At 34.9% G+C, this 12,864-nt stretch overlaps 1 pseudogene; it reads left to right on the top strand.

Moving 5' to 3' along the window:
- Positions 1–349: 349 nt before the first annotated feature.
- Positions 350–7,658, top strand: LOC105520749 (annotated as a pseudogene).
- The last annotated feature ends 5,206 nt before the right edge of the window (positions 7,659–12,864 follow it).

Genomic DNA, 12,864 nt, shown 5'->3' with positions numbered 1-12,864 from the left:
ACTGCATTTCAAGTCCTCCATAGCCACAAATGGCTAGATGCTACCATTATGGAAAGTACAGTTGTAAAAGAGTTCTATCATTGCCAAAAGCTCTGTTGGACAGTGATGTCTAGACTGGGGGTCAGCAAACTTTTCTGTAAAAGGCCAGATGGCAAATGTTTTAGACTTTGCAGGATAAACAGTCTCTGTTATAGCTACTGAACTCTGTGGTTGTGGTGTGAAAGCATTCATAGGCAATATATAAGCAAATAAGCATAGTTGTGTTCTAATAAAACTCTATTTAAAAATGCAGGTAGCAGGTGGGATTTGGCCCATGGGCCATTTGTTTCCCAAGCCCTGGTCTAGATCAATGGTCCAGAGGGATGACAGCCATTTTTACAAGCCATTCAATGAGTATGGTAGGAAAACATTAGAACTTCAGTTTATATTTACATTAAGAAAAAGAATCCAGTAATCTCTACTTGTCTCCATGATCCCAATTGGCATTGGTTCCTTCTGTCTTGGTCCATTTGTTGACTGGTCACATGTGACATGTCAGTTGAAAGTTCAACAACCCAGGGTTGTGTACTGTGACGGTCACAGGCATGACCTTTTCCTAATGCATTGTGACATAATATAGCCTACATAGCCTAGTTTTGCAATTTTATGAATTAAATTACCTGTAATAATAGGTTACTATTGAATAAACGAACCCTCCATGTGATTAAAACTTTTTCTGCAGAGACATGACTGTGTATTATGCTATCATCTCTTGCCTCACTGTGCACTCTGTCCTGTGACCCATGGCTTGGGTCTCTACAAACCACAGTTCTGCCTTGTCACTTGGTTCCCTATGTAGAATTCTGTCAACCTGAAAGGTAGGAGAAGAGAGCAAGAGCTTGCTCCTTCCTACTTGTCTGCTGCTTTTGTTGTCATCACTCCAGTTGGTTCCAGTTCTCACCTTCTTTCCACACTCAGAAACTCCAATGTGGCAGCACCAGTCAGGCTATTCTCCCTCCTTGGAGGTCTCAGTCCTATCCTGTGGGCTCCTCCTTTGAGCACCTGAGGAAACAGCACCAGTATCTCTTCAGGGATCTGGGTCCCAGGACCCCCAGCTTCCCACAGGCTTTTGGGATCTGTTAACCCCAACTTCTTCCCTTTGATTTCTGGCCCTGGGAGTGGAAGCTGCTTCCTAAGTTAATGTGGTCTCTGAGACCACAGTGTCCCCTTTCCCCTTTTAAATCCTAAATGCCTCTTGAGCCAATTTCCTTTATTAAATTATCTGTCAAAATAACTACAGTGGTTTGTTTGTTGCTTGGGCCCCACCTTATACAGACACTATAAAATACAGGTTAATAATGTAAACACTAGGTAACAAGAAAAGGGTGGTGCTGACAATATGAAAACCACAGTGATCTAATCATACAAGTAATATGTTGAAAAAGGAAGCTTGGAAAATCACTACTGTTAAGAATGAATCTCACCTCTGGTTTATATTGTGCTTTGGGTATGAATTAATGGCAATAAGAATATGAAGCAATTACCAAGACAATTAAAAACAAAGCAACCAAAACAAGGAAAAGCCTGTAGCATGTTCAAGGATATTTAAAATCATGAGATATTCAATGTTTTACTAAAATTTACTGAACTTCATCTTAAATGTTTCAAAGCAACTTTTGAGGTTTAAAGAATAGCTTTCGGAGTGCAGGCAGTATTCTTCAATTTGGTTTAATGCAATACCCTAAGAACTTAGAAAACTATGTGGCATGTAGTAGACAATCAATGTATGTGTTAAATTAATAATAGTAATGAACAGAGAGAAACAGTAATTTTACATGCCAATTGGAAATACCTTATTCTTATAGTTATGGTAAAAATGGCTAACACTGTGTTTGGCAAACAATATGGCAATAAACTAAAATGTATTCCTTTGCCAGCAAATGCTATTGGAAAGCTCAGAGAAAACATGGCTGATCATTTGAAGAAACAAGTATTAGAGCAAACATAGAACGTTTGCTATATAGCTGCCTCAAGGTACAGCTGGCTTGATCATGTCTCAGTTTATAGTATTTATTAGGCTTTGTTTCATTAAAGAACATAAAAAATCTACTGTGTGACCCATAAAAGAAGAAAGTATCAAATAAGATGTTTTTAATAGATTAACTGACTTATTTAAAACAATTTTCTGGAAAAGCTGTGTGAGTATAGCTGCTTTGACTGGAATTTTAAAAAGAAAGGATTCTGGAAGTAAAATCACAAAGTAAGAATCATGAGGGCAATTCATTTCCTGCAACATTCATAAGCAGAAATATTGCAGGGAAGAAGTTGAAGCCAAATATAACCAAAGTGCTACATGATTCATTGATGTGGTTAATTTTTTTCTTTTTCAAATAAGACTTTGAAATATTGCATCTTTACAGTGTTTGTAATGAGATGAAGAGTGACCATGAAAATAATTTTAACCACATGTAAGTTTGTTCTTGATCATGTGGCAAATTATTTAAAAGAGAAGCAAACCCGAAAGATAGGTTATACTTTATTCTTTTACAAACACAGAAATGCTCCAAATTTGCTGACCTTTCCTAACAACTGGCTTTCTTTGGTACATTCCTTAGAAGATATTGAAAAAACATACACTTTTAATTAGTCCCTTCAACATAAAGGTGATATTTTAGTTGTGAATGAGAAAGTAATTGTTTTTCAAAAGATACTCACGTTATGGAAAGAGCATTTTGAAAAATGGCATTTGGGAAGGTTATAATTGCTATGTGATTTTGTTCCTGAAAATGGTCTAAGATTCTATCAACATAATCAACATTTGAAAAAAATATTCTGACCCTTTGAATCATATTACTCATGCTCAAAACAATTTTTAAAACGAAGACTTTTACACTTGCTAATTAATTTGTAGAAACAAATGCCTGCATTTAGGGAATACAAAAATTTGCTAACTTAATATCCACACAAACTTTGCCTAATTGAAGGATGAGGACTGAAGGATATGTCAGATTTTAGCAAATGTGGGGAGCTTTTCCATTTTTATCTACATATCTTTCTGAGGTAGGTTTTTTATGTCAGATAGCTAAATATTGACATGAGCTTGAGTTTAAATTCAGATATTCAAATTGTATCTCAAAGTGTTGAATCTGGATTTTCATAGATAATGAAGCATTTTAATCACCTTAGTCTCACTAAAAAATCGTTTATGTTATATTTTAGTGAGATTAAATGGATTAAATGTAGTTTTGTATTATGAAAATAATATATTAAAATATTAATGAAATATTAAAACTGTAATTTATATTAGATGTCAATAAATTGAAGATACATGTAGTAACTTCTAGGGGAAACCCTGAAATATTTGAATAAGAATATATATTTAACAAGCAAATTAGGGCAAAAATATAGAATAATATATAATATGTAGTCAACTGGACATAATGCAAGAAGAAAAGAAAGAGGATCACAAAGCAAGAGGAACAGCAGAAAAATAGTAAGATGGGTAGATTTAAACCCAAATACATCGATAATTTTATTAAATTACTTTCATGAAAGTATTTATGAAATACTTTCATGTTGACTGGCTGGATTAAATGCAAAATACAAACCTGCTACTTTATAAGAGATAAACTCAAAATATAAGGAAACAAAAAGAATGGACACAAAAATGAGAAAATTCTAAATTTGTATGCTGTGCATTTGTATGCAAAATATTGTCTCTCTGTTGCCATCTTTCAGTATTTCTGTGTGTGTCTCTGCTTCTATTTATCTCTCTCTCTTCCCCAATCTCTGTCTATCATCTATCTACCAAAGAGAAATCCTCAAACATAGTAGGAAATTTTAACAGACTTCTTTCAGTAACTGAAAAAGTCAAAAGGCAAACGTCAATAAGGATATAGAAGATTTATACAATGTCTGACAAATGTGATGCAATATTCACATATAGAATCCTATACTTACAAAGGACTGCATTTAATTCATGTGCACTTGGGTCACTTACAGGGCTATACATCAAGTCTCAACAAATTGCAAACAATTTAAAATGTTTAAATTCCACAGTAGAATCAAACTAGAAATTAATAAAAAAGATAACTAAAAAAATACCGTATATTAAGCACTTCTAAATTATCACGGATCAAAAAGGAAATAACAATGTAAACCAGAAAATATTTTAAAATGAATGATAATAAAAATGCCATATCAGAACTTGTGGAATACAGGTAAAGCCATGTGTAGAGAGAATGTATGGTCTTAAATGCCTGTATTAGAATTAAAAAATGGCTAAATATAAATTATCTAAGAGTATTCTCTCAAGATCTCAGCAAAAGAATGGCATAACTTGCCATTAACTAATTTACAGAGGGGAGAAAATAAGGCAAATTTAGAAATAAATGAAATAGGAAATTAATAAATAGAGTAGATCACAAAGCCAATTTTTTCTAGGAGACTAATAAAGTTTATAAGTTCTAACAAGTTTTCCAACCGTCAAAAGGCAAGACAATATCAGGAATTAAAAATGGTGCATCATCATACAACTTAATGCAGTACATTTGAAAATTGTGATGTAACAGACAAATCTGTTGAAAAACACAACCTATCAAAACTGACACTAGAGGAAATAGAAAGTTCTGCATAATCTTTTGTAAAGCATTGAAAAAATATGGAAGACCCAAATAAATGGAAGAACATACTGTGTTCATGGATTGGGAGACTCATTATTATGAAGACACCAGTTTCTCAGAGTTGATCTATAGATTAAAGACTATATGTATCAAAACCCAGCATTTTTTTCTTTTTTTTTTTGAGCCGGAGTCTCGCTCTGCCGCCAGGCTGGAGTGCGGTGGCCGGATCTCAGTTCACTGCAAGCTCCACCTCCTGTGTTTACGCCATTCTCCTGTTTCAGCCTCCTGAGTAGCTGGGACTACAGGCACCCGCCAGGTCGCCCGGCTACTTTTTTGTATTTTTTTGGTAGAGATGGGGTTTCACCATGTTAGCCAGGATGGTCTGGATCTCCTGACCTCGTGATCCGCCCGTCTCAGCCTCCCAAAGTGCTGGGATTACAGGCGCGAGCCACTGTGCCTGGCCGATTTTTTCTTTTTAATGTGTACTTATATATAATAAAATTCTTTTGGCAATACTCAGGACCAAGAAAAGCAAAGACGATCTTGAGTACAGTTGGATGATTTTACCTTACATAAAGATTTATAATAAACCGTTAGTAATCAAAACAGTATGATATTGGCATACAGATATATAATATTCTAATGGATTACAGTCCAGGATCAGACTCATGAATAAATGTATACTTTACTTATTCAAAGTTTACACTTCAGGTCTGTGGAGAAAGAACAGTTTTATATTTAATAAATGATGCTTTGTTGATCGTATATCCGTATGAAAAATAGAAGCCTAACTTCTGCCTCATACCAATACAAAAATCAATCCAGGTGGATAGTAGACATACATGATAAAATGATAGAGTTCCTAGAAGGTAATTTAGGAGAAAAACTTTATGACCTGGGAGTAGGCAAAGATTTTTAAACAAGGCATGAAAAACACTGACTCCAAAGGAGTTAAATTGTTAAATTTGTCCATATCAATCGTAAGAATTTCATTGTATAAAAATTCCCTATTTAGAGACTGAAAAACACAAGTTTCAATTTGAGAGGAGATATTTGGAACATGGAGAACTGAAAAAGTGCTTGTGTAATAAATTCCTATGTCAATAAGGAAAAGAGAGCCCACTGGAAAAAGAAGTGGGAGAACTGTAGCTCTTCACAAAAGATGATGAAAGATAAAGATGTGGAAAGGTGCTGAATCTCATTAGCAATTAAGAAAATGCTATTTAAAATCACAATATTTAAAATACTGTGAACATTTTAAAATCACAACCATAAGGAAGGCTAAATGTAGAGTTTAATACTAACAAGAGTTGGTGAGGACATAGATAGAGCAGTTAGAACTCTTAGAGCTGCTGGTAAGAGTGGAAGTTAGTCAACCACTCTGGAAATTGACAATATCTACTATATATGCCTACCCTCTGACCAAGCAACTTCATTCCTAGGAATATATCCAACACAAATGCATACATATATTCCTAACAAGACATGTAAAATAAATATTCATAGCAACGCTTTTTTTTTTTGGTAGTAGAAACTGGAAAGGACCCAAATGTTCATCAATGGTGGGATGAATCTATTGTGATATACTCATTTAATGAAATGCTATACAATCATGAAAATGATTGAAATATTGGTCCATGCAACATGGATTCATCACACACACTTAAGGTTTTGCAAAAAAACTGGACTTAAAGAATAGGTACTGTAAGCTCAAAAACAGCTGAATCTATGATATTAGATGTCAGAATATTTGTTATCTTGGAAAAAGAAGATACAGAGGTTTCAGTATGACAAGAGTAGGATTTCTGGGGGGCAGAAGGTATTATTCTATTTCTTGACTTGGGTGGTCACTATATGGCTGTGTCCAATTTCGGATAATTAATCAAACTATATACTCATGATTTGTGCATTATTCTCTATGTATTTTATTCTTTAAAATGTTAATATCAAAGGAGAGAAAAGAGAGAACACTAGTCTGTAGAGTGGGCATGTGAATTCTTTTTTGTTCTTGTTCTTCTCACTAAACAATCCTTGCTCAGTTTGTTCCAGTTGTCAGATGTGGATTTGGGTTCTTGGGAAAATGCTATGTATTAGTGATGGTGGGTGGGCCACTTCTTGGGCTTGATGGATCCATGGCTCCTGGTGGGAGTTCTGGTGAGAGATTGGGGGCCAGGAGTGCCTGTAGAAAGGAGTGAAGCCTTACTTGGGGGCTGATCTTTGAGAAGCTACACTGGGTTCTGGTAGGTGCTTCAGTTTGAATATTTGTTCCCTTTTAAACATCATGTTGAAATTTAACTACCATTGTAACAATATTGAGGTGAGGCCATTAAGAGGTGTTTAGACCATGAGAGCGCCACCCTCATAGGTGGGATTGTTACTATTATAAAAGGACAAGTTTAGCCCTTTTTAATTCTCTCTTGCCTTCTTGCCTTCTGCCATGTGATGACACAGCAAGAAGGCCCTCAGCAGATGCTAGGTGCCTAGATGTTGTACTTCCCAGCCTCCAGAATTGTGAGCCAATACATTTCTCTTCATTATAAATTACCCAGTCTCAAGTATTCTGTCATAGCAGCACAAAACAGATGAAAACAGTAGGGTTGCCTAAAGATATGGCAGAGGGCTCTGAGAGGTAGTGGTAGGTGCAGCAATCATTGCACTATTTATAATTCTCTTGTTCAGAAGTTTTTAGATCCGTTAAACATAGGATGTTATTTAAGAAGAGGAAAACAGCTTGCCTATAAAACTTGCTGAACACATCAAAGAAAGATGTAAAATTCTTGACAAGCTTAGCCTTATTTAAAAAAGAAAAGAGTATAAAGGACCAGAATCATCGTTAACTGATGCCAGCCTCGAGAGAGAGCCACCAAAAGCTCCAAGTCTGGAGGAAGCTTATGGAAACCTGGATATAATCAACTTTGTACTTCAGCATGAAATAAATTTTCTTGAAAAATAACTGGAAAAAAAGAGAAACCCAAATGCTCAGAAAAAGATGAGTTGATGGATGACATTATAAGCATGAAGAAGACAGAAAAGTCCATGAGTGCTTTTTCCAAATAGCACATTCACTAGCAAGCATTTTGCCTCTGGTTCCTCATCAGTAAATGAGCTGGTCTCCTGAAAGGAAGGCTTCTCTCTTCTCCATTCAGGCTTTCATCTTTGCTTCCGGGATGTGTTTACTTATCTCCCACTCCACCATGAGGTCTAGTAGGAACAGTGGATCCAAGGATACTGTTCATGGGGAGGGGATTGTTTGTAGTCCCCTCCTCCCAGAATACACGTGGATCCTGCTTTTCCCACACTCCAAGGTTGCTTTTCCCCAAAAACTTTCCTGGTGCACCTTCCCCAGCCAAAGCAACGAGACATGACCATCCAGAAGGAAGTTTTTCTCCATGTTTTTCCCCATTGCCTAGATTTCTTTCTACCAACATAATCTCAATTTAGAAATGAATTACCAGCAACGTTAATCTCATCTTCAAATAAACCAATTACTCAACACTAGAACCCCAGCAAGAAACCCAAGACATTTTTCCCCCTTTTTTCAAAGGGAATTTTGAATGACTCTCTTTCATTATTGGTTTAAGCAACTGCTGCTGTCCAAGTGATTCTTACTTTTGTCTAAACCAGAAACCCTAGAATTTTCAAGATAAATATGTTTTGTAAATATGGTTTACATGTGAATCTGATTAGTGTGTTTTTGTATACTCTCTATTGTATGAACATTTTCTTTTAATATATTCAGTTCTTTATAACATAAACATTAGCTAAAGCATAAAATGAGCAATTCAATAGGTATTTTAAACTGTAAAGGCTATTTTTGTATGCCAAGAGCTATGTTTAACAAAGTTCTAATAGGAATATGAAAGAAAATTATTACTTTAAAAAATAACTCTATATATCTTGGAGGTACATATATATACTTATATATATAGAGAAAGAGAGACAGAGAGAAAGGGAGAGAGGCTAAGTGTGAAGTGTGAAAGCTATAGAGGATTTAGGGACCTTGGTCTATATATCTCATGAAGGCTTCCTTAGAGACAAGAGTTTTCTGGTCACGTGAGTGATATGCTGGAACCAGCTCACACTAGATAACAAATGCTGATTGTTAAATGTTCAAGAATTCAATAAGCTGGTAGTTATTACACAGCGGTTGTTAAATAATAAATTTTATAAACTTACAATTAAATAAATCATATTTAAGACAGAGGTGATAAAATTTCAAAACGTATTTCTTCCTTTTTTTCTTACTACATCTTGTAACTATGTCCTGAAGTTATTAATATTATATCTATTAATATTATATCTAATATTACATCTATGTGGTAGAAACACTATATAATAGTGTGCTGCTGTAAATCTTTTCAGCCCTGCTTCCAGTGACGTTGTATTGATAGTCTGAAATTGAGCATGGTGAGAATATTTACATCATAGAAATTAGAAGACATTATAAATTGGGGATGGGATTTATTGTTTTGCCGATTGTACAGACTGAAGAATGTCTTGAAGGAAATGTTAATAATGCAAATCAAGCTTAATAATTTCTTGCTTATGTAGCCATTACATTGCACAAAACAGAAAATATTGAGAAAATATAGTTTTCCGGTGTTCAAAACTACTGTCTAACAAGGAAATTGCTCAACAATGTTCTGATGTATGTCTTTGTTGTTTCACTTTTGTCTTACTCATTAAAATAGGCAAAAATGTCAGCCAACATTTATGTTAGAGATACACCTGTTTATTAATTTGTGACCATAAAGTGGCTACAGCTATGAGTCAGGCAAAAAACCAAGAATGTATTCTGAGAGAATTCACTGGCCATATGAAATTTATAACAGTGTTGTATATTTTACAGTATTTGTTAATTGTGTGCTAATACCATTTATATGAAAAACATTTATGATAACGTTATGTATGTATGTATATATTTGCATGTATTTTCCACCCACAGAACTGGTTGTTAAAAGTTTACCAGCCCACCACTTGTTATACATGATTTCTGATTATTTATGCAACATAATCAGAACTGCATTCTATTCTCTACTTTCTGACACTGTTTCCTAAAAGCGTAACTGTTGTGTCTTGAAGTGCCTTGTTCTAAACATAGAATATATTTCCTGCATAGCATAGACTTTCTTGGAAATTCACAGGAAACATGAAAAGCTCTGAGAAGTCCTTCAGTAGAGAAGCCAGTTTAGCATCATATTAGCACAGTGTTTCCAGAACTTTAGTTTTAACCAATTAATCTTTTTTTCTTCCTCTGTGAACATTGATTTCACAGTTTAGGAAATGCTGCTTTAGAGATTGATTAACCAGGTTCATTTGAATGCTAGATCGTTTATGACAAGGTCCTTAGCTTCAAATATAGTCCACTATTCACCTTGATTTTATGATTAATCAGTCCATGGTTAAAAGGCATCTTTTTGAGTAAGTGCTCAAAATCTTATTTTCTTACCTGAAAGCAAATATATAATGATGGGTTACAAATAAATCAATTCAGTGACTAAATTCATTGGAATGGCTCAGATTGTCTTTGGGAATTCTGTTGATAACACCTGTACTTAACTTGTTTAGTGGTTTCAATTCTTTGGACCCTGAATCTTCCTAGTATAAACTAGTTATCTCCCAAGAGCTATTAGGCTTATGATGAGGGATGGAAACATCTCTATGAAAGAACAATACTCACACTCATTGCTTAGTTTTCAGAAACATCACCTGTGTGACTTTCATCGTTGTGGAGGCATTTAACAATTTCTCAAAGGATGCGTGGAGAAATAATATGAAAGTTATGTTCTCTGGTTGTTTTTGCAACATAACTGGAATTGCCTTTCCATTTCTACCTTCTGCAATAAATATTCAGCAAATACTGTAGTGTCTGGAGGATCCTGTTCTTAACACATATTGCTATTATGTTAAAAACTAAGCTCTAATAGCATATGTAAAACCTTGAGATCGAAAAGGGTCTTAACATTTGATCCCATCCTAACCCAAACAATATCCTCAACTCTGGATGCCCGGAATGATCCATGTGACAGAGAACTACCTAGGGACTGAGGAAACCATCTATTTTATACCATATCTAACTGTTAGAAAGTTTTCGCTTACATTGACTCATATCCATCTCTTTATAACTTCCACTCACTGGTCATAGGACTCCATCCAAGGCTGCATCAAAAGAAATTTTATTCCTCTTCTTGTTGACTCCTACCTGGGAATTCTGTAGCATTTCAAAGGGCCACTATTCAATTCTCCTCACTTCTTTTCCCTTTCAGCCCAATGTCATCAATTGTCTTTGTATTTCCTCATATGACTTCTTGCCAAACTATAGATCTCATCTGCATGCGTTTCAGTTTGCGATCATCACCCCTTAGTCCTCAGGACTGAATTGGTGAATTATAGAAGATCACTTGCTTCCTTATTTGAGACACTGAAATACTTCTGCTAACTTCATGTTAAAATTATATTAAACCACTGGGCTTACAGCTGAGCTTTAGCTTTGTACAGTATTTAGCTTTGTGTAGTGGCTGTTGTGGCTGTTGATTGAGACACATCTTCCCCATCCTATCCTTTTATGGTCTTACTAATTTCTGTCTGAAAATATTTGGTTCATCACTCATGTCCATTGCTTGGCTTTGAGAATTGTCAAGTTAGTATTTATTTTTCCAGTTTCATTTCATGTACAGATTGGATCACACTGACATGAATGCCTTCCCGCAAGTCATTAATCAAAATGTTGGACCTGAAAAGCTGTAACGGCATTGATTTTTTATTTTATATTAAAGTTTAACAATATGATCACAAGGATTTTGCAGTCATTGGTTTTCATTCTATTTTTATAAGATTATATTATAATTGTGTTAATAATTGTAGTGGTTTATGTATTTTAGATTCTTAATAACTATTCAATGTAATACCTCAAAATTCTAATTACTCATTAGGTGTTATAGTTTAAATATTGGACCTCTAAAAACTAAATGAAAATGAATAAGTCTAATATTAATTAACAAGGATTTCAAGAAGCATAATAGTTCAGAATTCAAATTTTTCAAATAAAGAATACTGAGTGAAATTTACAGTATCCTTACCAGGCTCTTGATCTTTTTTGTGGTGAAAATCTGAGTTTGTAAACAACCTTGATGGCTCTCATGATTAAAAAAATTACAATTCCTTGAGTTTATTCAGTGATTTAGGTGGAGAGGACTCAGCAAAAGGCTTAATCACAATTATACTGAATAGTTGGGATAAAATGAATGGTGAGAAATACAGAATGCAATTGTTCAAAGTTTTCACTTTTCAAAACAATGAAAATTCCTAGCACATAAAGTGCAAGAAGCAGGTTGACTGATTAAGACTCTTTAATATGTTTTGTCTTACCCTTTGAAGCATAGGAGCTGCTCAGATTTCACGATGGAGACTTAGTTTTTTATATAGTAGTGATAAGTGAATCAGATGACATTGCTTCCCTACTTAAATCCTCCATTGGCTGCTTATTTTAATAAGCAAGAAATATACGCTCCTTATTCTAGCTTTCAAGAGTTAACATGATCTGCCCTTTCTTTCCTCTCCAGCTTCATGTTTGCCCCTCTACCTCAAACAAGATGAGTCCATCTTGCTTGAAGACTTGGCACCAGCTGTCAGCAAAGATCTCTCTGTAAACTCTAAGGTCTAGAGCTTTGAATGATCCCTTTCTTCTTACAGTTCAGGTGTCAGCTCCAAAATCACCTTTTCAGAGAAATCCATCCTGACCACTCTATCAAAATAATCCCTCTTTCCTCTTCACTTGTTCTTTTTTATGTTAACATTTTTTTTTTCATGGTTCTTACCACTACTGGAAACTGTTTTAGTTATTTACATGATTGTTGTTTGGCTGCCAACCATATAAGCTCCATGAGGGCAAGAACTTTGTCTTATTTATTAGCCCTTATGCCTAGAAAAGTGGCTGGCACCTAGTAGGCACACAACAAATATTTCTTAAATGAGTGAATTATTTAATTCTTATATTGCAATTGAATCAATGCCCATTCCTTGCTATTATCCTGATTCCTCTTTACCAGAAGCCTAAATAGGGAAACAATAAATAGTCAGAAGAAAAACCAATCTTCAGTAACATTCCTTTGCTGGTGAAAATCTTCTTCTTAAATTACTGCAGGACAAAGCTAGAGAAACTCAAAGGCAAGAAAAGGCTCACACTGAGGAGCTGCCCTTGATTGCTTATATTGCACCATTTTATTTCTTGTTGCTTCTTGATTGATCCCACAGACAAAAAGGA

This window comes from Colobus angolensis, unplaced genomic scaffold (assembly GCF_000951035.1).
Source record: "Colobus angolensis palliatus isolate OR3802 unplaced genomic scaffold, Cang.pa_1.0 Scaffold388, whole genome shotgun sequence".
Taxonomy (NCBI): domain Eukaryota; kingdom Metazoa; phylum Chordata; class Mammalia; order Primates; family Cercopithecidae; genus Colobus; species Colobus angolensis.
Note: the sequence above shows the minus strand (reverse complement) of the source record. Positions and strands in the feature narration are given on the sequence as shown.